This window comes from Triticum aestivum, chromosome 7D (assembly GCF_018294505.1).
Source record: "Triticum aestivum cultivar Chinese Spring chromosome 7D, IWGSC CS RefSeq v2.1, whole genome shotgun sequence".
Lineage (NCBI taxonomy): Eukaryota > Viridiplantae > Streptophyta > Magnoliopsida > Poales > Poaceae > Triticum > Triticum aestivum.
The window spans coordinates 501,468,892-501,494,978 of NC_057814.1; the positions used below are offsets into that span (position 1 = coordinate 501,468,892).

Here is a 26,087-nt window from a genome sequence, read left to right on the forward strand (position 1 = left end):
GTGGGCCCCGTCAGCGCCCGACGAGGAGGCGGACTTCTCCTTCTGCAGTGCGGTGACAGACGTCTGCAGGGACGCCACCGTTGCAGTCAAGGCCTCGATCATCTTGGCCAAATCAGCGGTGGTTGGTTCTGCCATGGCGGAAGTAACCGAGACGACGGCGGATGGTGGCGATGGAGGTGGGCTTGGCGCGGACGCATGGGTGGAGGCGGGCTGCGGAGGCGTGGACAAGGAAGAGGAACGCCTGGAACCCGATACCAAGTTGTCAAGGACCTCGGTGCCCAAGACAGCCGGACCTCGACTACGTAGTTCGTAGTCTCGGTTGATAGGAGCGCTAGGGTTTTTGCCTAACTGCTCAATGGCGCAGGAGATGAGATTAGGAGTAGAGGAAGAGGTAGGAAATAATGATTTATTGCTTGCCGTCAAAGGGTGCAGATTACACGATATATAAAGGCCTCATGGGCTGCTAACAAACTGGAAACTATGCCTAACAAACTACTCCTGGACTCTAGGAACCAATGTATACGGATCAGGACTCCTTGCCCCGATCACGCCTCGCCAGCTGTGGCCGTCGGCTGCTGCTCCTGGGCGCGTGGCCCGCGCCTGTACGCAGCGCCCCACATGACATTAACATCGACAGGAAAAGAGTACTGATATATTTTTACAGTACCTAGTTCGCACCGATTAAAAAAAGTACTAATCAACAGGTAGGTGAGTTCACTCCGTTCAATCATTTATAGGAAGTCCTCATCGCTGATGTCCATCTAGATCATCTTGTCTTCCTTGTCCTGCTCGTCCCTCAACGGCTTTTACTTTTACAGAATCTTCTACACTCTAGGGAGAGACTTTATTCCTACATCCAAGGTGTTAGGCTTGGCAGTATCTTGCTATAACTTTAGCGGTCCAAAACATATCTTACTAAACCGCCCTGCAGCAATGAGGAGATCAGCACTGACACCAAAAAAATTATAGCCAAGCAATAGTACAAAAGTCATCCCCTAACGATACGTCAATAGAATTCTGTTGCCAACCCGTAAATACGAACCAACTGTGGTTGTCCAATGTGGTCGCATCGACCCATATCCTGCAAAGGATGCTCAAATGCCGGACTTCAACAACAGAGAGACTATGCCATCTAATTTAGGCATTTCTATTTAACCTCAAAAAATCATTTATGATCTGAACCTTTCAAATTCGTTAATTCAACGTCCAGGTCGGCGAAATGCAGTTCCTCTAAAAAAAATTGAATGAGTGACTGTAGGTACAGTAGTGTGACCATAAGTATGGGCGATGAAACTACATGTTACCGTCCATAATCATGTTCTTGGGCTCTGCTTTGCCATGTGCATACCAAGGTGCCTGAAACCCCAAACTTATTATTTCCCAAATAATTACCAACCAAACAGGAAGATGACGAAGGATTCCAATAGCTAAATTAATGTACAAGCAAGCATTAATAGCAATACTTCAACACGAGAAATTGGAGATTAAAAAGAGGAGTCATAATATGTAGTATCATTTACCTTAGACTGAAGCTTGGTTAAGAAGAGTGCAGTCACCAATTAAGCTTGGTTCCTCATAGCAGCTAGAAATCACTTCATCAATCGGTGGAACATCACACTTTTTTTTAACATCACTCCACTATGGCACTCCTTCAAAGAATTATTATGTCTGGACCACAACGCCAGCGAAACCCATCCTGCCCAGCAACCGTGAGATGAAGTGAGTAGTTAAAGTAAAGATAAATCAAGGAATGAGAGCATATGCCGACATCTGTGCTCTGTAGCGAGGCCAGTCTCCATCGTAGAGGTCGCGCACTCTGTGGAGCCCATTACCACGTCAAGCACTTAGCATGTGGTGTCGTTGGCCTGTCCGGGCGTCCTACGAATGTCAACTCAACGTAGGAAAAAATAGACCACTAAACCCACGATACATGGGCAGCAAAGAACACATCAAGATCAAGCGAAAAACAATAAGATCATATCATGATGAGGAGAGCCTGTGCCGCTACCTTGTCAGGTTATATGTCAACGACGGAACCGATTCCTCATCGGCGTCGGAGAATCGATGGCCACCATGTCTCCGGAGCCGGTGAAGGCTCCTGGCATAGCAGCAGAGGAGGACACGCCTGATCTCCTTGGCTACAAGGCGGTGAAGCAAGAGGAAATAGTTGTCGCCCCTGGCGGCGGAGGTGGGTTTCACGTGGCCTCCGGCCACAACGCTTATGACAACACACAAAACAATCAAGAAGAGGAATAACTACCAGCCTTGATAGGAAAAGGACATGAAGGATCGACGCAAACCGAACGAGTTATTGCAAAATAGAGGAGGACGAGAACAGATTCCTTTCTTGACTGGACTATCAAATATCGCAGATGCATTTTCCTGTGTGAGGGTCGTGATCAGTGGAAGTGTGTTAACCGATATGAATTTGGCAATGGCAGATGCTCTGAACTTGCTGTCAGCACAATGAATGGTACATTTATATCGAATTCATAGGCCAAAATCATCTAATATACATAGGAAGGCTGCTGGAAGCTGAACCAAGTTAGTGATGAAAATACCTTATACGTTCAACTTCTCCTCTTTCTTCAGCAAGACAAGACTGTTAGCTTTGTTAATCTTGATTCACATGTATCTGCATATTAGTTTGCTTGTCCATGCATATAGGTAGTTGTAGCAGGTGGAGCCTCGGAGAACATGCAGGAGGTGAGATGCGAGGAGCCGTGAGATATGGCGCATGGCGAGATGCCGAACGGTGGCGAGAGGCTGCTGTGTATGCATGTCCGAGGTTGCTAGCTGCTGTTGCATGAGTGGCCGGGTCGTGTGGTTCCTAGAGTGATTCTAGGAGAAGATCAGGTCATTAGTTAGTGGTGTGAGTGGGTGCGTGCATGCAGTTAGTGGGCGAGTGTGTGGCCCGGCTGCGTGGGCGTGAGTCTACTTAAGCACTTGTACGCATATTTGCTTTGAGAAAAGTATACAGAGAAGAGAAAAGGGTCGGCTGTGTGATACAGCGGCCACCAAATATCTGTGTTCTTTTGTTCTTGCGTGAGCTTTGAGAGGAAGGTAGACGAAGAAGAAGAGGAGCTGGCGATCAGCTCCAACAAAGACTACAGAGGTGCACTTGGCTTCAGGGTCAATGTGGAAAAGCTCAGCTACATTAGGACTAGTAGTATGCTAGAAGTTGAATGTGTCTTCCAGCCTTGAAGCAGCAGCAAGCTCATTACTTCGAGCACCCTACAACATTTGACATGATTTATTGACCACAACACTACAGTCTGCAATATCTAAACTCCAGGCACTGCTACTCTTAGTGAAGGTACACATATGAGTATATGACTGCTTTCCTTTGTAGTTATATTAGTAGCCATGATTGGTGGTTGGAATATTAATTAAGCTGGCCATACGATATTACTGCTACTCTTAGTCATCTTTCAAACACAACAAACTTGACATGCATATATACAGAGAATATAATGCTAAGTAATGAATGGAAGAAAAAGAATAACATAGTTGAGACACTTATTTTGCGATGGAGGAAGTAGAAAATAGGATGAAACCAGAGCTCAGCGTTAAAAGATAGCTTGAAGAAATAAGATGGGTATCTATATATGAGTGGAGTTATACCTAAATTCCTTGTTCTGTCCAAGCAAGATCAGTCATGAGCACATCATCAAATTGGTACACTATGCAACATATATCATCAGTAGTGCAAGTGGCAAACTTTGCATTTGATTGTCAGGAAATCCCTCTGCGAGAAGAAACATCTTGTTGTAAAGAAGTACAAGATATGGATTGCATCAATGAATTAAGTCTCCGCAAAAAAATTCAATGAATTAAGTCCCCCAAAAAATTAAATAATGCATGCTCTGTTGGTGTTAACATAGATATGTCTACATTGCTTAGTTTGTGTGATGCAGTTTAATATACCCACAAAATAAGTTGAATTGTTCGTAATCGGTGCCATTAAATCACAATGTGAGCCAAACTTAGGACTGAGAAGGGATTAGGGAGAGAGGGGCTATTACATGAATCTGCTACCTGCTGACGGTGGGGGTGTATGAGGTGAAAAGGCTTCTTGCAGGGGGGAGAGAAACAAAATAAGATTTTTAATGTAACCAAATGAGATGTCCTATTCTTCTTCTGCATTGGAACTGATTACACACTACATTGTCTCCTTGAATGTAGCTAAATACCAAATTACCGGCTGAAGTTATTTTCCATTTCACCTGTTTGTTCTGTAGGGAGAGACTGCTCGGTGCTCAAGTGGTCTGAGGTCACGCAAATCAGTGCTATGATCTCTCTGCTTAGATAAGTCATGATGAATCCAAAGCTACAAGCAGAAGACAACAATTCTTAAAATGCTCTGACTTGTTATGTTTTCCTAAATGTGGTGACTTTAGGAGCATCTCCTTTTCAGTTTCCTGTGCCAAGACCTGAAGAAAAAAATGCAGAGTGTGGGGGCTGACCTTGCTGCTGCAGGCTAGCATAGATCGAGGAGGCAGTGGCTGCGGGGATATGTTTTCATCATGAACTCTTCAAACTGAACTATATGTTCCCTAAAAACCAAAGGATTGGAAGCTTAAACTCGTATTTTCTGGACCTTTTTCAGAAAGATGGCAATAATTTTGTTGCTCTTTTAAATTAAGTTAAATTACTTCATTGTGTGATGCTAGTTAAATATGTTATATCCAGTGCAGTGAAAACTTATTGTACTGGCATATCATAACAAAGCTTGACCAACCTTATTTTAGAACCCTATATGCAGCACCGACGCAGGTCAGAAGAATTTAAAACAAGGTAGCAAGTGTTAAACAGGAACAGAATATACCTGTGGGGTTCCTTCCGAGTGGTTCCACTTCTCCACAAGGCTAATTATCCTGCAGTTGGTTGAAAGAGCGATCCTCAACTCTGGGATTTCAGTACTAACAGAACCTCAAAATCAGGACTGCCAAAAAACTACCTGTGTGACGTATCATTCATGTAGAAGATGGGAGGACTCGTGTCCAAACATACAGCATGAAACTGGTTGCTATCTGCACAAGTTAACCTGGCAAAGGATTCAAAATCACGATTCTTGATGGCCTCTTCCATTTTCAATATGCGACCTGGCACTACAGTCTGGAATACAAGAAAAAGTAGTGCAGTGCAGAGTGAGAGCAAGAAACAGTAAGCTGCAGCTAAAGAGATAAATGGCCAAAAGACTTGATAAAAAAATTGAAACAACAAAACTTGAGGGTCCACACAAGAGGAGGGATGTTTTGTTTCCTCGATGATTCGTAAAAAAAATTGTACTATATGTGCCAAAAACAAGTTAAAGATGAAAATGCAATCACCTGGGCCCTGTACTGCAAGAGGGGGCTTGTTTCAACAGTGTCCCGCATCCCACTGGTGCTACTGGTTTCCTTCTGCTTTGAACTGACCTAATTCCACAAAGCAACACAATAAGAGAAAGATGTTGGGATAAAAATGGTAAAACGGTGTCACTATATAGTTAAGGATTGGTGTTAATGGAACCATGACTCGATGAGCAATATCTGTTATACAACAGAGATCACATTGACATACCACTGCTATGATTATAACAAGATCATCCCAATGCGATTCGTCAACAGTACTGCCATACTGTCACTTCCATCATCATTCTACAAGTATAGGGTCAAACTCAATCGTTTTACAATAGAAAAACATGCATTTTAACCAATTCAATTTCTCTGCCTTAACCAAGAGATCACTTACTTTTCCCATACACCATTTCACAAATCCACCGTATATACTGCGGCATGCACTTCCAGACCCCTGCCTGCATTGAAATTTGTCAGCCCGAGAGAAGTATAACTAAAGAGAGGACATAAGTATACAGAGTAAGATGAAGTAAAATTGTTGCTATATCATCAAGCAAACATCATGAACAGGATAGTGCACAAACAGAGTGTTGCTACATAATGTATCAGTACAGAGTACAGACCTTGCTATTGAAGAAAGTTCTCCATAATATTCATTCACGTTCATTAGCTTTCCGAGGGTGAAAACTACAAACAGTATTCAAATTACTAATTTGTGCTGTGATATTGGTATGAAAGCAAGACCATGTTTAGCTTCTCCCGTGTCTTCTCATGGCGACCCAGACCCCCGGCGCGATGGCGAGGACCATGAGATCTGGCGGAGGGGATTCACGCAGCGGCGAGAGGGGATTCGCGTAGTGGCGAGGAGTGCGGCATCCGGATCGGACGTGAGGGCGGGAGATGGTGGGGATGCGGGCGGTGGAAGGCAGAGGCCTCCTCCTCTTCCTGTGCGTTGGCTGTGGAGCTCAAGGATGGCAAAGATGCGGAAGCAGCGGTGCGACCGTGGCGGATCTTGTTGCGGCCGGAGCTCGTAGGGGGAGAGAATGGGAGGGGAGGGAAGGGGGCGCCGACAGAGGGGTAGAGGGGGGAGGCCGGAGTTGGGGTTGACGAGGTGGGCGGTGGGGTTGGAGGCCGGCGGCTGGTTTGGAGGAATCGGGAGAGGAGGAAGATAGCGGCGGCGGGCGGCTGGTTGGGTGGACAGTGGGCGGCTGCCCTGGTTCTTTTTCGTGGGTTTATTTTCGTAGATTTTATTTTCTAGTCGTTTTTTCCTCGATCGGCCGTGTGGGAGGAGGCAATCGACGCTCGAACCAGCGGGGGGTTCGCTGTTACGTACGAGGTGGGAGCGAGGACGAAAATAAACCAATCTGACACATCGTCTCTCGCTCTCTTGTGGGACAGAGTTGCTTTTAATGCTCTAACGAGTGGAGAACTTCAGGGCAGTAATGTCGTTTGCATGGTCGTCCAGACTTGACGGGGAGTTGACTTTGTACCCACAACCCAATTTGAGGCGGGTTGCACATGGGCTGTTTGGCCGGTCCGCAAAATCTTTTTTGAAAACCCTGTTAGTACACATCGCCAGTTACAGGTTTATTCAGCCAGCAAAATCCAATAGTTACACAAATTCTGTTCCTCACACCACACAGGAAAATTGGTACACCTTTTTTCTACAAATCACTGCCCTACTCTACATCACCAATTAAATCCGGCACTTGCACTTTGTGAAGCCACCTACACCACAATTGGTGCACGTCGGTCCTTTCCTAGGTTTCTTTGGCATGCCCCCCCCCCCCCCCCCCCCCCCCGCCCGCTGCCTACATATTCCGCAGAACCGAATGTGCTTGCTTGTGCCACCATCATCTGCCTCGCCAAGTTTTTTTTATTCATTTTCTTCTTCGAATTCTTGAATGCACGTTGAAAAGAACTAGTAGCTAGACTGATGGATGGATTGTAGAGATCGAACAGTAGTAGAAGATGTGTACGTGAAGGAAACTGTAGCTGATCGGAAGTAGCACATGTATAGTACGAAAATCCATAGGAGCTCATGGGGTCGCCTACTCACGGAAGCGCTAGGCACAGAATGACGTGCGCTAAATATAGTGCGCGACTTTGAAAGCAAAACAACACGTAATGTTACGTGTGCACGGAAGCACCGTCGTGGGGTTACTACGTGATTAATAAATTACTAGTACTACTGCAAAAGGAAGCTGCAGATCAGATATTTGCATTTTTCCAGTTTTTCTTCTTCTCTTACCCATTTAAAAAAATATGTTGACATGTTTTTACAAATTGAACATTTCTTAGATGTACTCTAAACATTTTCCGAATACATGTTGAACATTTGACAAATGCAAGTTGATTATTTTTTAAATAGATGGTGAATTTTTTAAACGTTGAACAATTTTCAAAGACACGTTAAATATGTTTCTAAATACACAATGAATATTTTTAATATCTCCTGAGAATTTTATAAGATACACGGCGACATTTTCAAACCACATGGTGAAAATGTTTTGAGCACACTATTATTTTTCAAAATTATAACAAACATACTCTAAATACACGGTGAACATTTTGTAACACATACATTGAAAAAAAATCAGATACACCATGATCATTTTCTAAAACACATGATGAACATTTCTCCTTTTCTTTTTTCCATTTCTTTCTTGCAAAAATACACACATTTTGTGATGCATGCTCAAGCACATTATAATACATCACAAACATTTTCTTAAAGCGTGATGACTCTTTTTTAAATGCTCAACAAATATTTAGTACTCCCGCCGTTCCAAAATAGATGACCCAACTTTCTTTTTGCAGGGGATAGATGACCCAACTTTGTACTAACTTTGTACTGAAGTTAGTACAAAGTTGAGTCATCTATTTTGGAACGGAGGGAGTACATGTTGTTTTTTTTAAAGATATGGCATGCACATTTTTAAATACACATTGACTATTTTTTAAATGCATGTTGTAGATGTTTTAATACACACTGAACACTTTTAAATATATGGTAAAAGGTTTTGAATTACACTACAAACAATTTTTTTTATAAAATTCAATGAGTTTATTAATATATGAGGATTAGTTTTTAACTTGCCAATGAACACTTCATAAAAAATGTTCGCACGAAAAAAATGTTCGCATGACCATGAAAAGTCGTAATGCATGATGAACATTTTCATATTACATGATGAACATGGTTCAATTACACTACGAATAATTTTTAGTGCACGACAAACAAGTTCTAAAATAAATGATATTTTTTTAACACGTTGAACCCTTTTTAACATTTTTTTTAAAATACATATGAACCCTTTTTTATCCACTAATAGTTTTTTTACATATGTGAACATTTTATATTTTTTAGCACATGTATTTTACCCAAAAGAATAAAGAATCACTCGCCAGTGGGGCTCATCACTGCCGATATCAAGGAGTTGGCGTCGTTCTTCTTGTCTGTTTGCTGTAGTCATGTAAATCGTTTGTCAAATATCGCAGCACATATTCTAGCTAGATCATCTGAGTCTTCTAGCGACTCTATTTTTCATGTAATACCGGATTGCATTCGGGAGACACTCTCTCTTGATTATCCTTGTTCAATAATGCACGATATTTCTCAATAAGAAAGAATAAAGAATCAAAAATAAAATCTAAAGGAAACCAAATAGAAAAATTGCGCTTGCCCCACAGCCTTTTTTTAATAAGTGTGTTGCTAACTTTTTCTGTTTTAGAGGTAGTGTGTTTCTAGCCTTGTTTACTCACGAAATAGCAGTGCCCCCCCCCCCCCCCCCCCCTCATGTGCTAAACAGCCCACCAAGATGCTCAGTGTCTCCACAACATGCAAAAATATTTGATTTTCTTTGAACACCGTTAATTTCACAAGAAAATAGCTTGTCTATAGCCCTTTTATATTTTCTTTGATAGTTTCGGTACAGTCCATCCAACAGACATTTGTTTCTAGCAAAGACCATCTAATTAAATTTTGAGTACATATTCATTTCCTTCATTTTAGTATCAAGAATTGACATATATTAAACCTTTCTTTTTCATATAATTTTTCAGAATGGAAGTCTATAGCTTTTGAAGTGGTAGTTTGGAGTACTCATCTGGACCTTCCCAACATAAATGTCAAGATAGACATCATAATAACCTACCATAGTGGAACATAAGTCTAGAACTTATTGTGATACCAGTACATCTCTCCCCTACAACATTTGCCCGGAAGGTCGGCCAAACAGATGTGGTATGTGAACGGTATTCAAAAGTTTCCATATATGTACGGTGGGTGTTAGTTTTGTGAATGTTTCATCTAGTTTTTTCTTTGTTTTTTCAAACTTGTTTATCGGTTTTTATTTTTAGTTTTTCCTTTTAAATCTTTGTTAGTTTTCTCTAACCTTTTCTTCTTATTTTTCTTTTCTGCAATATACAAAGACATTTTTATTAATACATGTCAATTTTTTGAATGCATGTAAAATATTTTCGGATCCACATCAGTTTTTTTCCAAGTTCATGAACACTTTTCCGAACACATGTTGGACATTTGTCAAACATACGATAATCATTTTATAAATACACAATGAACAATATTGAAAAACCCATTGAACATTTTTCAAAAATGTCATGAACATTTGAATATGTCATAAACATTTATTTAATGTTACAAAACATCTTTTTAAAAGCATGCGAATAATTTTTTACATTTCATGAACATTTTCTAATAATGTCATGGAAACTTTTTTAATGGTATGGACATTTTCACAAACTAAGTGAACAAATAATTTATTTTTTATGATCCGTTTTTTGAAATTGTCATGAACATATTTTGTTAATGTATGAATGTCGTTTCAATGTTACAGAGATTTTTTTTTCAATTGTATGTTCATTTTTTAAAAACAACATGCACAAAGTTTAACATTCCACACACATTTTTTAAATGCATGTAAAAACATTTTTCCTATACACGTTGAACATTTTTTCAAACGCATGTTGAAAATTTGTCAAATGCACTTTGAACATCTTCAAAAAATAACATGAATATATTACTATAATGTGAAATACATTGTAAACGTCATCAACATTGAATGGTACGAAACATCTTCAAAAAGTTATGCAAACAATTTTTGACATCTTGTAAAAATGCCAGGAACATATTTTTAAATGAGGAATAAATGTCACGACAAATGTTTCTAATGGTATGAACAAAATCTTTCCTGTTTTGATTTGTTAGTATTCTGCATCGAACTAATCCTTAACTTTCCATTCCTTTGACCATAATCTATGCATAAAGTTGTTTCACGTGTTCAAATTTGCCAATTTATTTTTGTTATAAACACATGCCCCACTCCCACCCATCCCCAAGTTGGGTCTTGTTTTACAAGAGACCATATGCAAAACTACCCCAACCCACCCCCTCTCCCCATAGTGTTCTTTCCCAGAGCTTTCCCTCTGCTCCTTGTCCACTCTCTCCATCGACCATGCCTTTTGAGTTCTTCCCAAATGGATCACCCGAACATGCTACTATTGGCACTAGTACTAGAACTATATGACTAGATTAAGCAATTTGTGAACCTAATATGATCTACTATGCAAATTTTCTTATTTCTTCATTATTATTTTTTGTCAAGTGTGCTAGAAGAATGTTCTTCCTCTCGTTGTAATGTATCTATTCTTTCAGAGTGTAGATGGTACCGATGATGTTAACCTCCTTCTGAGGCTTGTCCTGATGAAAAGACCTCTAGCTTGGTTAGCTAAAACTGGTGCACTCGTTGTTATTTGTCCATACTTTCCATGAACCTTTCTTATAGTCATTTCAATCTGTACTCAAAGTCCAAAAATAGATCTATTCTTTCTTTGCAGGATTCACTACTAGGGAAAACCCTAGTAGTAGTGCGGGATAAAGGCATAGCAGTAGCATAGGTGCCAGCACTACTGCTACGACGCTACAACTAACTTTTAGCAGTAGCGCTGGTCCACCACCGCTACTGCTATCCGTATGTAGCAGTAGCGCGTTTTAGTAAACTATGCTGCTAAAAGCTGCAACGCGCCTATTTAGCACGCGCTACTTCTAAGGCAGCACTGCTGCTACACACATACCCCGCGCTACTGTTATTATGTATTTGTTTAGGTGTTCTACAATAGTCTCTATCATATCATACACAATAGTCTCATCATATCATACACACACAAATAGTCTCATCAAATCAAGTCATCATCATCCAACACAAATGATGTCTCTCGTCGTCATCTCAAAATAGCGATACAAGTTATGATATGTCTCTAATACATGCAACTACATCATCATCCCATACACATGTTTCATCATCCATCTATGCCATGATATAGAAGAGAAGAGCTATCACTATGAGCAAGAGCAGAATTATGTAGTAGTTCATGAGGTGCCGGTTCTGATTCCTCTCTTGCGGTAGCGTGAACCTCAAGTAACTAGCTTCCGCTTCTTGTGTGCTATCAAACCCTTTCTGGCTGCCGCCCAATCGAGAACCCTGACACTTGGGCCTGACACTCTGGACACTCGTCGTAAACTCCCGGAACCCTCCCTATGTACATGACATAACACTTCTTCGCCATCCAGGACCTATGTACCTGTTATAGATGCATCTTCATCAAGCGAATTCAACAATAATATGCAACATAATATACTTGAGCAACACGAAGAGAAAGAGTTAGCAAAAATATGCAACATATAGTAAACATAATCAATGCATGTTATATCATACCCAAACTAATTAACTATATGTACGCAGGTTCATCGTACCCAAACTAATTAACTACCGTTAAGAAAGTTCAACAGGACGTTTACATCACAAAGTTGCATCGCTATATAAAGTACTAATTCAACCGACACATCATCATCGGCATCATCAATCACTGCAAGTTTCATCCATCCATATCCGGGAGGATGCACCTAGCTCCATGAACGGCGTCAGGTCCAAATGTTGTAGGCCTATGCGAGTCCGGACGTCGGGTCGCTATATAAGGCTGTGGTGGAACATCCCGTTCTCTTCGACGACTTCTTTCATGATGATTGTTGCAATTCCTTATGGATGCAAAAGAAGTCATCTCTGAGTTTATAATCTGGTTCGGCTCCTAAGGATTCTGCCCATTTGTGGATATGGCCATCGTTTCTGGTTGTCATGCGAAGATGTTGGCAATCCCTTCTGAACTCCATCATGAGATGGAGGACGTAGAATCCATCGTTCTTGCTTGCTGTCGGTTGATGCACGGAGTAGAAGGTAGTTTTATGCAAGAAACCCGACACGCCCTTCCTTTGTTTCCTGATCTCGATGTGGCCACCCATCATGCTGAATCTGTTGAGAGCACTACCCAGAATATTTATTATGTGGCTGTAGTCTTTCTTCTGGAAGTTTCTGGATGAGTCAAAATACATAGCGTGGGAGACTCGCGGGAAAGAACAATAAGGATGGCGCACCCGTTCTTGCGCAAAATAAATACACCTCAAATTAGCCTCCAAATGAGCTAAGGAATGATTGAAATGTACGAAAGGGATGTCCGGCAATGACTTACATTGGATGATAAGGCAGGAGAACCATTTCCTTGGTCCTTATTCATTATCATGAAGTATACGATGTACTTCCTAGCAGCTTCACGTTCAAAGTCACCGAGACTCAAGAAGGACTCATGCATGTAATATGGATCCACAACCGAGATTTGCGAGATTTGGTCTCTCTTGATGATGAAGTTCATATGTAGCGCAAAAAGGCGTACAATCGTAAAATTGAGACACCTCATGAGAAACATCTCAAAGATGTGATCAACCGCAGGAAGAACACATCTGCGGGTACTGTGTCGACGTAGCACTTGGCCTCAGGCACATGAACCGCATAAAGCGGGTATCTTGGAGTCTTTGAGGCAAGAAGGCTTTTCTTTGTTGACAGCACATGGTTGTGTAGTCTCCTGAGATCCTGTGATATAGTAACCTCGCATTCAGCAGGAAGAATGTGACAAATCTAGTGTTTGCTTGGTTGGCTACATATCATTCCAGCGTTATTGTCTTCAATCGAATGTCATGAGAACTGAGAAAATCCCAGTTCTTACGAAATCACCGATTGGTTATAACTTTCTTACCGCGTCCTGTTGCCTAAATAGACATGAAGATTGAAAACAATTAAGGTCTAAAAAAGGGTGTCAAAAGAGCAACAGCTAAACTGTTAATTCTAGTAGACTATATGCGGGCTTCCAATGTGCGTGAAATTATCACCTTTATATACAACTTCTCCAGACAAGGAAAGCGTTACAACAAGACAATAATCTTGTTCAGATCAAAACTATTCATATGGATATATAAGATCTTGACAGAATCCAGCACCATTAATAGGCTATCCATGGATAAACTCGTTATTGGGCATAGAACATAATATTAGTACAAAAAGTGTACTCCAAGATGATATAGAACTTATGCATAGAAATTTAAAATGCAGCTTATGATTACAAATGTAGATGATAATATACAGTACCTGAAGAACTGTGGATCCAAACACCATTGAAATGAGCGCAAAGATCATGTATTACACCCAAGGTCTCCAGTTTAGGCGCAGAGACGACAGTTATTTGCAATGGTGAATAACAAGAATCAAGGATCAACCTTTGAAGTGAAGGGGCATCTTCGATGATGAGCTCCCTTCCGTCAAAAGAAATTCTAATTCTTATAAGGTTAAGCGACTTTATTTGGAGACAACCGATTCTAACTATCAAAACAAGCACCAAGCACTCTAGGGCAGGGCAACTGGAGTGGATGATGCTGTGCAATGAGGCTTCCGACATACGAACCAGCACAATGAAAGTTTTTTTGAGAAGTGGGAGTTGAAGCTTTTGTACTAGATTGCCTGGTAGGTTGCACAACGCAAAGGTGGCGGTGTAGACAAAGGAGGAAAACCGTGAGATGGACATCGGTGCTGAGGGCACAAGTACATGGCGTTCTTTATGTGGTATGTGATATCTAGGGGAATAGTAGAACTCAAGCAGCTGTAGTTTTGTGAAATCAGGGGATTTCAGCCAGGCGTCCACCATGCAGGGCATGCACAGGTAGCATGTGATGTCTACTACACAACCTTCTTCTTGTAGACGTTGTTGGGCCTCCAAGTGCAGAGGTTTGTAGGACAGTAGCAAATTTCCCTCAAGTGGATGACCTAAGGTTTATCAATCCGTGGGAGGCGTAGGATGAAGATGGTCTCTCTCAAGCAACCCTGCAACCAAATAACAAAGAGTCTCTTGTGTCCCCAACACACCCAATACAATGGTAAATTGTATAGGTGCACTAGTTCGGCGAAGAGATGGTGATACAAGTTTAATATGGATGGTAGATATGGGTATTTGTAATCTGAAAATATAAAAACAGCAAGGTAGCAAGTGGTAAAAGTGAGCGTAAACGGTATTGCAATGCTAGGAAACAAGGCCTAGGGTTCCTACTTTCACTAGTGCAAGTTCTCTCAACAATAATAACATAATTGGATCATATAACTATCCCTCAACATGCAACAAAGAGTCACTCCAAAGTCACTAATAGCGGAGAACAAACGAAGAGATTATTGTAGGGTACGAAACCACCTCAAAGTTATCCTTTCTGATCGATCTATTCAAGAGTCTGTAGTAAAATAACACGAAGCTATTCTTTCCGTTTGATCTATCCTAGAGTTCATACTAGAATAACACCTTAAGACACAAATCAACCAAAACCCTAATGTCACCTAGATACTCCAATGTCACCTCAAGTATCCGCGGGTATGATTATACGATATGCATCACACAATCTCAGATTCATCTATTCAACCAACACAAAGAACTTCAAAGAGTGCCCCAAAGTTTCTACCGGAGAGTCAAGACGTGTGCCAACCCCTATGCACAGATTCCCAAGGTCACGGAACCCGCAAGTTGATCACCAAAACATACATCAAGTGAATCAATAGAATACCCCTTTGTCACCATGGGTATCCCACGCAAGACATACGTCAAGTGTTCTCAAATCCTTAAAGACTCAATCCGATAAGATAACTTCAAAGGGAAAACTCAATCCATTACAAGAGAGTAGAGGGGGAGAAACATCATAAGATCCAACTATAATAGCAAAGCTCGCGATACATCAAGATCGTGCCAAATCGAGAACACGAGAGAGAGAGATCAAACACATAGCTACTGGTACATACCCTCAGCCCCGAGGGTGAACTACTCTCTCCTCGTCATGGAGAGCACCGGGATGATGAAGATGGCTATTGGTGAGGGATCCCCCCTTCGGCAGGGTGCCGGAATAGGGTCCCGATTGATTTTTGGTGGCTACAGAGGCTTGCGGCGGCGGAACTCCCGATCTAGGTTTCTTTTCGGGGGTTTCTATATTTATAGGGATTTTTGGCGTCGGGAACAAGTCAGGGGGTCTCCGAGGCGGCCATGAGGTAGGGGGTGCGCCCAGGGGGTAGGGCGCGCCCCCACCCTCGTGGGTGCCTCGGGACTCTTCTGGTCCATCTCCGATACTCCGTGGGCTTCTTATGGTCAATCTCCATGAAATTTCAGGTCAATTGGACTTCGTTTGATTTTCCTTTTCTGCGATACTCAAAAACAAGGAAAAAAAACAGAAACTGGCACTGGGCTCTTGGTTAATAGGTTAGTCCCAAAAATCATATAAAGTAGCATATAAATGCATATAAAACATCCTAGATGGATAATATAATAGCATGGAACAATAAAAAAATTATAGATACGTTGGAGACGTATCAGCATGCCGGGATGCAGAAGCCTTGAACGGAGCCCTGGTGGGAGGAGATGATCGCTTCGGGAAGTTCAAATTCATTAAAGAGAGATAGGCCACAATAGTCGAGATTAAGAGGCACGACACGCCATAGAGGGCGCCACCGGCATGCGAGTACTTGAGTGCGGCAGCCATCCTTGGTGGGGAGAAGGGAGACGATATCCCCAAGGATGGTGTCCGGGACATCGCTGATGAGGTCCACCCGAGTTTCTTTGGGTTCCTCAGATCAAGGGGTGGCCCTCACCGCTTCTCCCCGTGCTACCGGGTGCGGGATCTACAACAGGCGTCACCGCTGGCGGAAGCCTCATTTTCTTGGTGCTGGGGTCAGCCGACTCCATTTTCCTTCCGGTGCCGCGTCAAGCTCACATATTTGAGCAGAGTAACGAATGACGAGCCTAGTTGTAGCGCGGGTGAAGAAGAAAGGCAGCTAGGGTTTTCTATAGTAGTGAGGAGGAAGAAGGGGAGCTGGGGTTTTATGTAGGAGTGAGGTGAGGAATTTGGGGGTAAGAGTGGAGCGAGCTAACGTGAGGTGGGTGGGAGTGAGGAGGAAGAAGAGCAACCAAGTTTTTTGGGGGGCGGTGTGCTTGGGAACGCCTCTCATTAAGTAAATATATGGTCTTTTGAATAGATTTTGATATTTAGGGTCAATGGGCTCTTTTGTCTTGGGCCCAGAGAAACAATTACTACTAGTACAGTGGAGACACTCTACATCTACCCAGAAAAACAATTACTACTAGTACAGTGGATACACTACCGCCTCTGGCTCCTGCTTGGTCATCGAAATGTCTTCCGCTACTGACTGTCGTTTTACTTTGGTTCATCGACATGTGGGCCATGCAGCGTGCGGGCCCAAATGGCATCCACCAAATTCAAAGGCAGTATGCAGGCTTTGAGTCACCCCGGTCGTAGCGCCGCAGTAATGAGCCGTCATATCACAAAAACCCACCTCCCCGCAGTCTAAGTTGGACAGACGAAGCAACCATCATTTCACACTTCGCTGAATCCCCTTCTCCCTCACCGCCTTCAAGAAAGCCAACACTCACTTCTTTCATTGTTCTTCTCTCCCAACAAAGGGAAGGTAAGCGGATCCGTGATGTTGGTATATTTTCTTTAAAAAAAACTTCTGCAAAGTAGTAACCGATCCTCACTCTTTTTTTTTTGTTTCATTTTCATTGTGATTGTGTTTTCCTTTCAGTTGTCTCCTATTCGTCAGTTTCATGATGGACCAAGGAGAACTAGGCAAAGATCTGTTGATGTTGGCGCAGACGCGGGAGGCTGATCCCCACGAGACAGAGAGCTCCAAGAAGATGAAGGCCACCACCGAGCCGACCCCAGATACGCTCACGGCCACTACTGAGATGGTCAACAACACGTTTGAGGTTACAGCCCCCGTGGCCCTACAGGACCAATTTTCCCCCGTCGATGATGTGTCCCCCCCCCCCCCCGCTAAGCTGCCCAAGGTGATTTTCTTCTTTGCCGATCTTGATTGTAATTTTTCATCTAAGTATGTGGTGATAAAAAATGCAATATTTATTAGCTCCGATACCATGCTACCTTCCCTGTCATGCATACTTTTGACTCAACATAGTGGTTTAAATAACTTGTGTTTTTATATTAGAAAGTAATTTCAAATTCGTTTTTGTTTCAGTTAGAGCCCTGATGAAGACAAGGATTGTGTGGTTGTACATGTCACTCGCTATGAGGTGGATGGCCTGAATATACGCAGTGGAAAAACAAAGTTCTTAGGCTGTTCGATCCTGGAAGTTATTTGCACTTATACCAAAGACGAGATGTATTCCAGCCACACTGTTGTCAAACGTGTTGTCCAGGGTGTACTGAAGCACAAGAAGTTCAAAGCTACTCCTTCGTTTGTGAGGCTTACTGTTCTTGTCAAGCTTACGCAGGAAAATGATGTGACATGCCTGGACGAACAAGTTTATGAGTGGCAAGGCCACAAGGTTATCTTCAAGAAGGTTGACAGGATTGAGCTGCTGTCTGACGTCCTCGTTGATGTTCATGGCAAGGTCCGTCTTGTGTCCATCCCAAATTAGATCGATGGCATGAAATAGTTGGCACAACTAGTGTTTCAAAGTAGTTTGGATTGTGTTTAATTATCCAAACCATGCCTATTATCGAGCCCTCTGGGGGTAGTACTCTGTTCGAATTTGTCTATGGGAACTACTGCAAAAATTTTGTGCCGTGAATCATGTGAGAACCATCGTAATTTTTGCCGAAACAGATGCATCCTCACTAGTTTTTTCATTTAATATGGCATGGTAAGACATAAGTTGCCACAGTTTATCATACGAGTAGTGTGTGTTGGATGAAATAGAGTCCTTATTTGACAATTGTGCGCCGACATATACATTGTTGGGGAACGTAGTATTTCAAAAAAAAAATCCTACGATCACGCAAGATCTATCTAGGAGAAGCATAGCAATGAGCGGGGAGAGTGTGTCCACGTACCCTCGTAGACCGAAAGCGGAAGCGTTTAGTAACGCGGTTGATGTAGTCGAACGTCTTCGCGATCCAACCGATCAAGTACCGAACGCACGGCACCTCCGCGATCTGCACACGTTAAGCTCGGTGACGTCCCTCATACTCTTGATCCAGCTGAGGCCGAGGGAGAGTTTTGTCAGCACGACGGCGTGGTGATGGTGATGATGAAGTTACCGACGCAGGGCTTCGCCTAAGCACTACGACAATATGACCGAGGTGGAAAACTGTGGAGGGGGCACCGCACACGACTAAAGATCAACTTGTGTGTCTATGGGGTGCCCCTCCCCCGTATATAAAGGATGGGAGGAGGAGGCCGGCCGGCCACAAGGGGCGCGCCCAAGGGGGGGAATCCCACTCCAAGTAGGAATCACCCCCCCTTTCCTAGTCCAAGTAGGAGAAGAAGGAAGGAGAGGGAGAGGGAAAGAGGGGCCGCACCCCCATCCCCTAGTCCTATTCGGACTCCCCTTGGGGGGCGCCACCTCCTGACTGCTGCCCTTTCTCTCTCCCCTAAGGCCCACTAAGGCCCATTACTTCCCCGGGGAGTTCCAGAAACCCCTCCGGCACTCCGGTTTTATCCGAAACCAACCCGAACACTTCCGGTGTCCGAATAACATGGTCCAATATATCAATATTTATGTCTCAAGCATTTGGAGACTCCTCGTCACGTCTATGATCTCATCCGGGACTCCGAACAACCTTCGGTCATCAAACCACAAAAACTCATAATACAAATCGTCATCAAACGTTAAGCGCGCGGACCCTACGGGTTCAAGAACTATGTAGACATGATCGAGACACATCTATGGTCAATAACCAATAGCGGAACCTGGATGCTCATATTGGCTCCTACATATTCTACGAAGATCTTTATCAGTCAAACCGCATAACAACATACGTTGTTCCCTTTGTCATCAGTATGTTACTTGCCCAAGATTCGATCGTCGGTATCATCATACCTAGTTCAATCTCGTTACCGGCAAGTCTCTTTACTCGTTCCGTAATGCATCATCCCGCAACTAACTCATTAGTCACATTGCTTGCAAGGCTTATAGTGATGTGCATTACCGAGAGGGCCCAAAGATACCTCTTCGACAATCGGAATGACAAATCCTAATCTCGATCTATGCCAACTCAACAAACACCATCGGAGACACCTATAGAGCATCTTTATAATCACCCAGTTACGTTGTGACATTTTATAGCAGAGTAAGTGTTCCTCCGGTAATCGGGAGTTGCATAATTTCATAGTCATAGGAACATGTATAAGTCATGAAGAAAGCAATAGAATAAAGTAAACGATCATAGTGCTAAGCTAACGGATGGGTCTTGTCCATCACATAATTCTCTAATGATGTCATCCCGTTCATCATATGACAACACATGTCTATGGCTAGGAAACTTAACCATCTTTGATTAACGAGCTAGTCTAGTAGAGGCATACTAGGGACACTTTGCTTGTCTATGTATTCACACATGTACTAAGTTTCCAGTTAATACAATTCTAGCATGAATAATAAACATTTATCATGATATAAGGAAATATAAATAACAACTTTATTATTGCCTCTAGGGCATATTTCCTTCAGTCTCCCACTTGCACTAGAGTCAATAATCTAGTTCACATCGCCATCTGATTTAACGCCAATAGTTCACATCTTTACGTGATTAATACCTATAGTTCACATCACCATGTGACCTACACTTACTAGAGTCAATAATTTAGTTTACATCTCTATGTGATTAACACCCAAGAGCAATAAGGTATGATCATTTTTTGCCCGTGAGAGAAATTTTAGTCTACGGGTCTACAACATTCAGATCCGTATGTATTTTGCAAATTTCTATGTCTACAATACTCTGCATGGAGCTACTCTAGCTAATTGCTCCCACTTCCAATATGTATCTAGATCGAGACTTAGAGTCATCCAGATCGGTGTCAAAGCTTGCATCAACGTAACCTTTTACGACGAACTCTTTGTCACCTCCATAACCGAGAAACACTTCCTTATTCCACTAAGGATAATTTTGACCGTTGTCCAGTGATCCACTCTTGGATCATTATTGTACCCTCTTGCCAAACTCATGGTGAGGTACACAATAGGTCTGGTACACAGCATATCATATTTTATAGAACCTATGACTGAGGCATAGGGAATGACTTTTCATTCTTTTTCTATTTTCTGCCGTGGTCGGGTTTTGAGTCTTTACTCAATTTTACACCTTGCAACATAGGCAAGAACTCCTTCTTTGACTGTTCCATTTTGAACTACTTCAAAATCTTGTCAAGGTATGTACTCATTGAAAAATCTTATCAAGCATCTTGATTTATTTCTATAGATCTTGATGCTCAATGTGCAAGCAGCTTCACCGAGGTATTTCTTTGAAAAACTCCTTTCAAACACTCTTTATGCTTTCCAGAAAATTCTACATAATTTCCGATCAACAATATGTCACTCACATATACTTATCAGAAAGGCTGTAGTGCTCCCACTCACTTTGTTGTAAATACAGGCTTCACTGCAAGTCTGTATAAAACTATATGCTTTGATCAACTCATCAAAGCATATATTCCAACTCCGAGATGCTTGCTCCAGTCCATAAATGGATCGCTGGAGCTTGCACACTGTGTTAGCACCTTTAGGATTGATAAAACCTTCTAGTTGTATCATATACAACTCTTCTTTAATAAATCCATTAAGGAATGCAGTTTTGATATCCATTTGTCAGATTTCATAAAATGTGGCAATTGCTAACATGATTTAGACAGACTTTAAGCATCGATACGATTGAGAAAATCTCATCGTAGTCAACATCTTGAACTTGTCAAAAACCCTTTTCGACAAGTCGAGCTTTGTAGATAGTAACACTACTATCAGCGTCCGTCTTCCTCTTGAAGATCCATTTATTCTCAATGGCTTGCCGATCATCGGGCAAGTCCACACTTTGTTCTCATACATGGATTCTATCTCAGATTTCATGGCCTCAAGCCATCTGTTGGAATCTGGGCTCATCATCGCTTCCTCATAGTTCGTAGGTTCATCATGGTCTAGTAACATGACTTCCAGAACAGGATTACCGTACCACTCTGGTGCGGATCATACTCTGGTTGACCTAGGAGGTTTGGTAGTAACTTGATCCGAAGTTTCATGATCATCATTAGCTTCCCCACTAACTGGTGTAGGAATCACTGGAACTGATTTCTGTGATGAACTAACAATTACCTCTTCAAGTTCTACTTTCCTCCCACTCACTTCTTTCGAGAGAAACTCCTTCTCTAGAAAGGATCCATTCTTAGCAACGAATGTCTTGCCTTCGGATCTGTGATAGAAGGTGTACCCAACAGTTTCTTTTGGGTATCCTATGAAGACGCACTTCTCCGATTTGGGTTCGAGCTTATCATGTTTGAAGCTTTTTCACATAAGCATCGCAGTCCCAAACTTTAAGAAACGACAGCTTAGGTTTATTGCTAAACCACAGTTCATACGGTGTCATCTCAACGGATATTTAACGTGAATGCAGCTGTCACTAATGCATAACCCCAAAACGATAGCGGTAAATCAATAAGAGACATCATAGATCGCACCATATCTAATAAAGTGCGGTTACGACATTCGGACACACCATCACGCTGTGGTGTTCCAGGTGGCGTGAGTTGCGAAACTATTCCGCATTGTTTCAAATGAAGACCAAACTCATAACTCAAATATTCACCTCCACGATCAGATCTTAGAAACTTTATTTTCTTGTTACGATGATTTTCCACTTCACTCTGAAATTCTTTGAACTTTTCAAATGTTTCATACTTATGTTTCATCAAGTAGATATACCCATATCTGCTCAAATCATCTGTGAAGGTTAGAAAATAACGATACCCGCCGCGAGTGTCGGTGTGAAACGACACCTATGGGATCACAAGAATCCCTACTACGGTTGTCGGGGCGCGGGGTTGTGAGAAGAGCAGGATTAACAGTCAGTACAAGGATCGTTTACCCAGGTTCGGGACGCGAGGGTGCGTAAAACCCTAGTCCTGCTTTGGTGGATGTATTGAGTGTTCTTGAGCTCTCAAACTAGCTACGGGGGCTGTGTAGTTCAAAAGAGTCGAATCCCTCTCCAGTACGCCATGGGCCTCCTTTTATAGTCGAAAGGGGCTGCCACAGTGGTACACAGGAGGTGGAAAGGCCTACAGTACTGTGAGCTTATCGCCCGTATTATAGGACAAGACGCATTTAATTCGCGGCTTAGGTGTCCCCTAGCTTTATCGGGGACGGGAACGAGGCCCGTCCCGTCCGTTGCCGCTCCCAACTCGCTTCGACACGCGCCCTGGCCAGCGATGCATGCGGCGCCATGTAGGCAGGCAGGCAGCTGAGGTGGCGCGGTGGTAGGGTCTTCGCGAAGATCCGCATGCCGCCACGCAGGCGCTTGCTGATCTGGCCTGGAAGCTGCATGTCGCCGCGCAGGTGCCTGCCCAGCTGGTTGGGCTGGCAGCTGCATGCTAACGGCAGTGGAAACTTGGCTGGTGCGGGTCTGGTGGTGGCCCTGCTGACGTCCTCGGCAAGGGCCTTGCCGGGAGCCCGGCAAGGGTCTTGTCGTGGCGCGCAGTCGTCCCCGGCAAGGATCTTGCCGGGGGTCTTGTGGCCTTCCTCGGCAAGGATCTCGCCGAGGGTCGCCATCTTCTGGTCCTCATCTGATCTTGTGTGTTTATGATCTTGACAAAGATCTGCACGCCACCACGGAGGTGCCTCCCGAGCCCTGGTCCCAACGTAGTTGGTTGGGTTGGAACCCGCGGTGCTCAAGGGCGGCTCGCTCTGTTGGTGTTTGGGCAAGTTGCCCCGGCAGGGCCCTCGCCGGGGCCGCGGAGGCCGCCCTAGCAAGGGCCTTGCCGGGGGACTCCATCTCGCCACTTTGCTGCCTTGTGTTCCCAGTCTTGGCGTCGCCTCCGACCATCTTGTGCCTCTGGCTTCTCTCCGGTTTCCCTCCCCTGCTCTGCTCAGTGTGGCCGTGGGCGCGGCTCCGACTGTCCGTGCACAAGTAAAGGGGTCAAAAGGAGCGCCCCTATCTTTTGTATACCGACAGGAGCCCCCGGGCCTGGGCCACACATAAGCGCGACGCGTTGTTGGGCCAGGCCCAGAACGGTGCGCGGGCAGGCGGGGCGGATTTTACCATAGTAATTTTCCATCTGCTAGCGCTTCCCCACGACCCGCGTTGAACGCGCGATGTGGGGAGGGGGGTCGTGCGTGACATGGGGGCATGCGCGGACCGGTTCCCACACGCATGCGTCACATCGCAGTTAATGGGAAAGGAGGTGGTCCGCGCCTTCCCCGTAAAAAGGAATCACCGCGGGCGCGCTCCTCACTTTACCCTCCTCCCCGCGTCTTCTCCAATCTCAGAGCCGCCGCCCCCTTTCTTCCTCCTCGAGCTCTTGCCTTCGCTTGCCGCTGCTGCGCCTTCGCCATCCTCCGCCCCTTGCTTCTCGCAGCCGCCATGGCTCCCAAATCCACCAAGGGCAAGGGAGTGGCCAAAGATGCCGGGGCGATGGAGCCGCCCGAGAGTGAGCAGGCAGCGCGACGGACGCAGCTCGCCTACTTCCCCTCGACGGTCGACGTGTTCGAGCTCCGGGAGGCCTTCAAACCCTTGTGGGGGGTGAAGACGGGGGGAGAGACGACGGGGCATCCAGCCACGCGCGTCATCCCTGCCAACTACACCGAGGCTGCCCCAAATCGGTACCCTTTCTTTGTCGACTACTTCTCCTGCGGGCTCTGTCCCCCCTTCTCCGATTTCTTCAACGACGTCATGCACACCTACGGCTTCCATCTTTTGGATTTTACTCCGAATGCCGTAGCATGCATGGCTCTTTTCGCGGACCTCTGCGAGGGCTTCGCCGGGGTGCATCCCAACACGGCGATCTTCCGCCATTACTTCTTCCCTCGGATCCAATCGGGGGGCACCATTTCCGGGTGCGTCGCCTGGATCCCAAGGGCCAAGGGGGCGTACCCGGAGGGCGCCATGAAGGAGAGGTGGGAAGAATGGCGGGGCCGGTGGCGCTGGATTGAAGAGAAGGACCTGCCGGACTTTTGTCGGGCCCGCGGCGCGCCGCCGGTTTGCCGGGGCGACTGGAGCAACGCTGACGCTGATGACGCGAAGCTCACGGTCGCCACCACCAGGATCCTCCGCCCTACCGAGGCCGGGCTCACCCTTGAGATGATCGGGGCGGATTTCATCCGCCGCCGAATCGCTCCGCTGCATAACAAGGGGAGGCGGCTTGGCTCTTCATGAACGCCGCCGACATCATGAGGCTTCGCCCCGGCCTCGACCACAACCTCACGGTGATGGGGCATGCCCACTTCTGCCAGCGGCTCTTCCAGCTCGACGTGAACCGCGACGGCGAGGTTGAGCGGACCGGCAAGGCTGCGAGGGCCGCCGCGAAGGCCGACAAGGTCGCCAAGGGGCCTTTGTTCAAGTTGCCGGCAGGAGTGGTCCCGCTGAGCAACAACTCGCGCCGGATCGACATCATCGCCATGATGCCGGACTTCAACGCGCATGGGCTTGACCCGAGCTAGGTTGAGCCAGAGGAAATTCAAGTGCAGGAGTTCTTCGACACCCTGCATAAGGGGTACGTCACCACCGAGCCGCGGCTCGTCCAGGACACTACCCAGGCGGAGCTGGACTACATCGCCACCAGGGCGGCAGAGGCGAAGCTCACCGAGGAGGCCGGCAGCACCGGTGGCGTTGAGGACCAGGCCGCGGCGGAAGCGGAGGAGAAGGAGCTCGCCCAGTGGGTGGAGGCCGCCGGGGAGCCCAGCAGCACCGGCACTGGGGCTCCTCTCATCGAAGACGTGGTCGGCGATTCGTCGGAGGAGGAGGCCGTGGCCGTTGACCCCCAGCCACGGGGAGAGGGCGGGTCCTGCGGCGGGCCACCTCTGGCGAGCCGGTCCAGCCCGGCAGGGCGGCGCAGCTATGGCACGCCCAGGAGACGTCCGCGCGCCAGACGAGGGCCGCGGCGGCGAAGAAAGTGGTGAGGGCCGCGGTGGCGAAGAAGAAGGCATCCGCTTCTTCCTCATCCAAGCGCGTTCAAACGCCACCTCCTTTCCCTCCTCTGGCAGATGTTGACGCGGAGATGACTTTTGACTTCGGATCCCTCGGCCCGAGGAGGAAGAGGAAGGCGGCAGAGGAGGAGGAGGAGGAGGAATAAGCTCTTTATTCCCCCCTTCTTTTTGTCATCTCCGTTTCCTCAAACAATGCTGCTTATCTTGGATTATCTTCATTTGCTGGGAGGTGGAGACGCTGGCCCAGAGGGTGAAGAGGGCCAGGACCTCGACGAGCGACCAGCCCCTGGCAGGCGCCTCCGGCACACCACTGGTGGTGTTGAGCAGCCCGGACAGCAGCCCCGGCCCAGCCCCCAGCGCGAGTCCATCACTTGCCCTCCGCCAACGTGTGTCGGGGGTATGATCAGTTGGCGCTGACCTTGCCAT

At 45.1% G+C, this 26,087-nt stretch overlaps 1 pseudogene; it reads right to left on the reverse strand.

Annotated features, from left to right (window-relative positions):
* Positions 1-392: 392 nt before the first annotated feature.
* On the reverse strand, positions 393-26,087 carry LOC123171199 (diphosphomevalonate decarboxylase MVD2, peroxisomal-like; annotated as a pseudogene).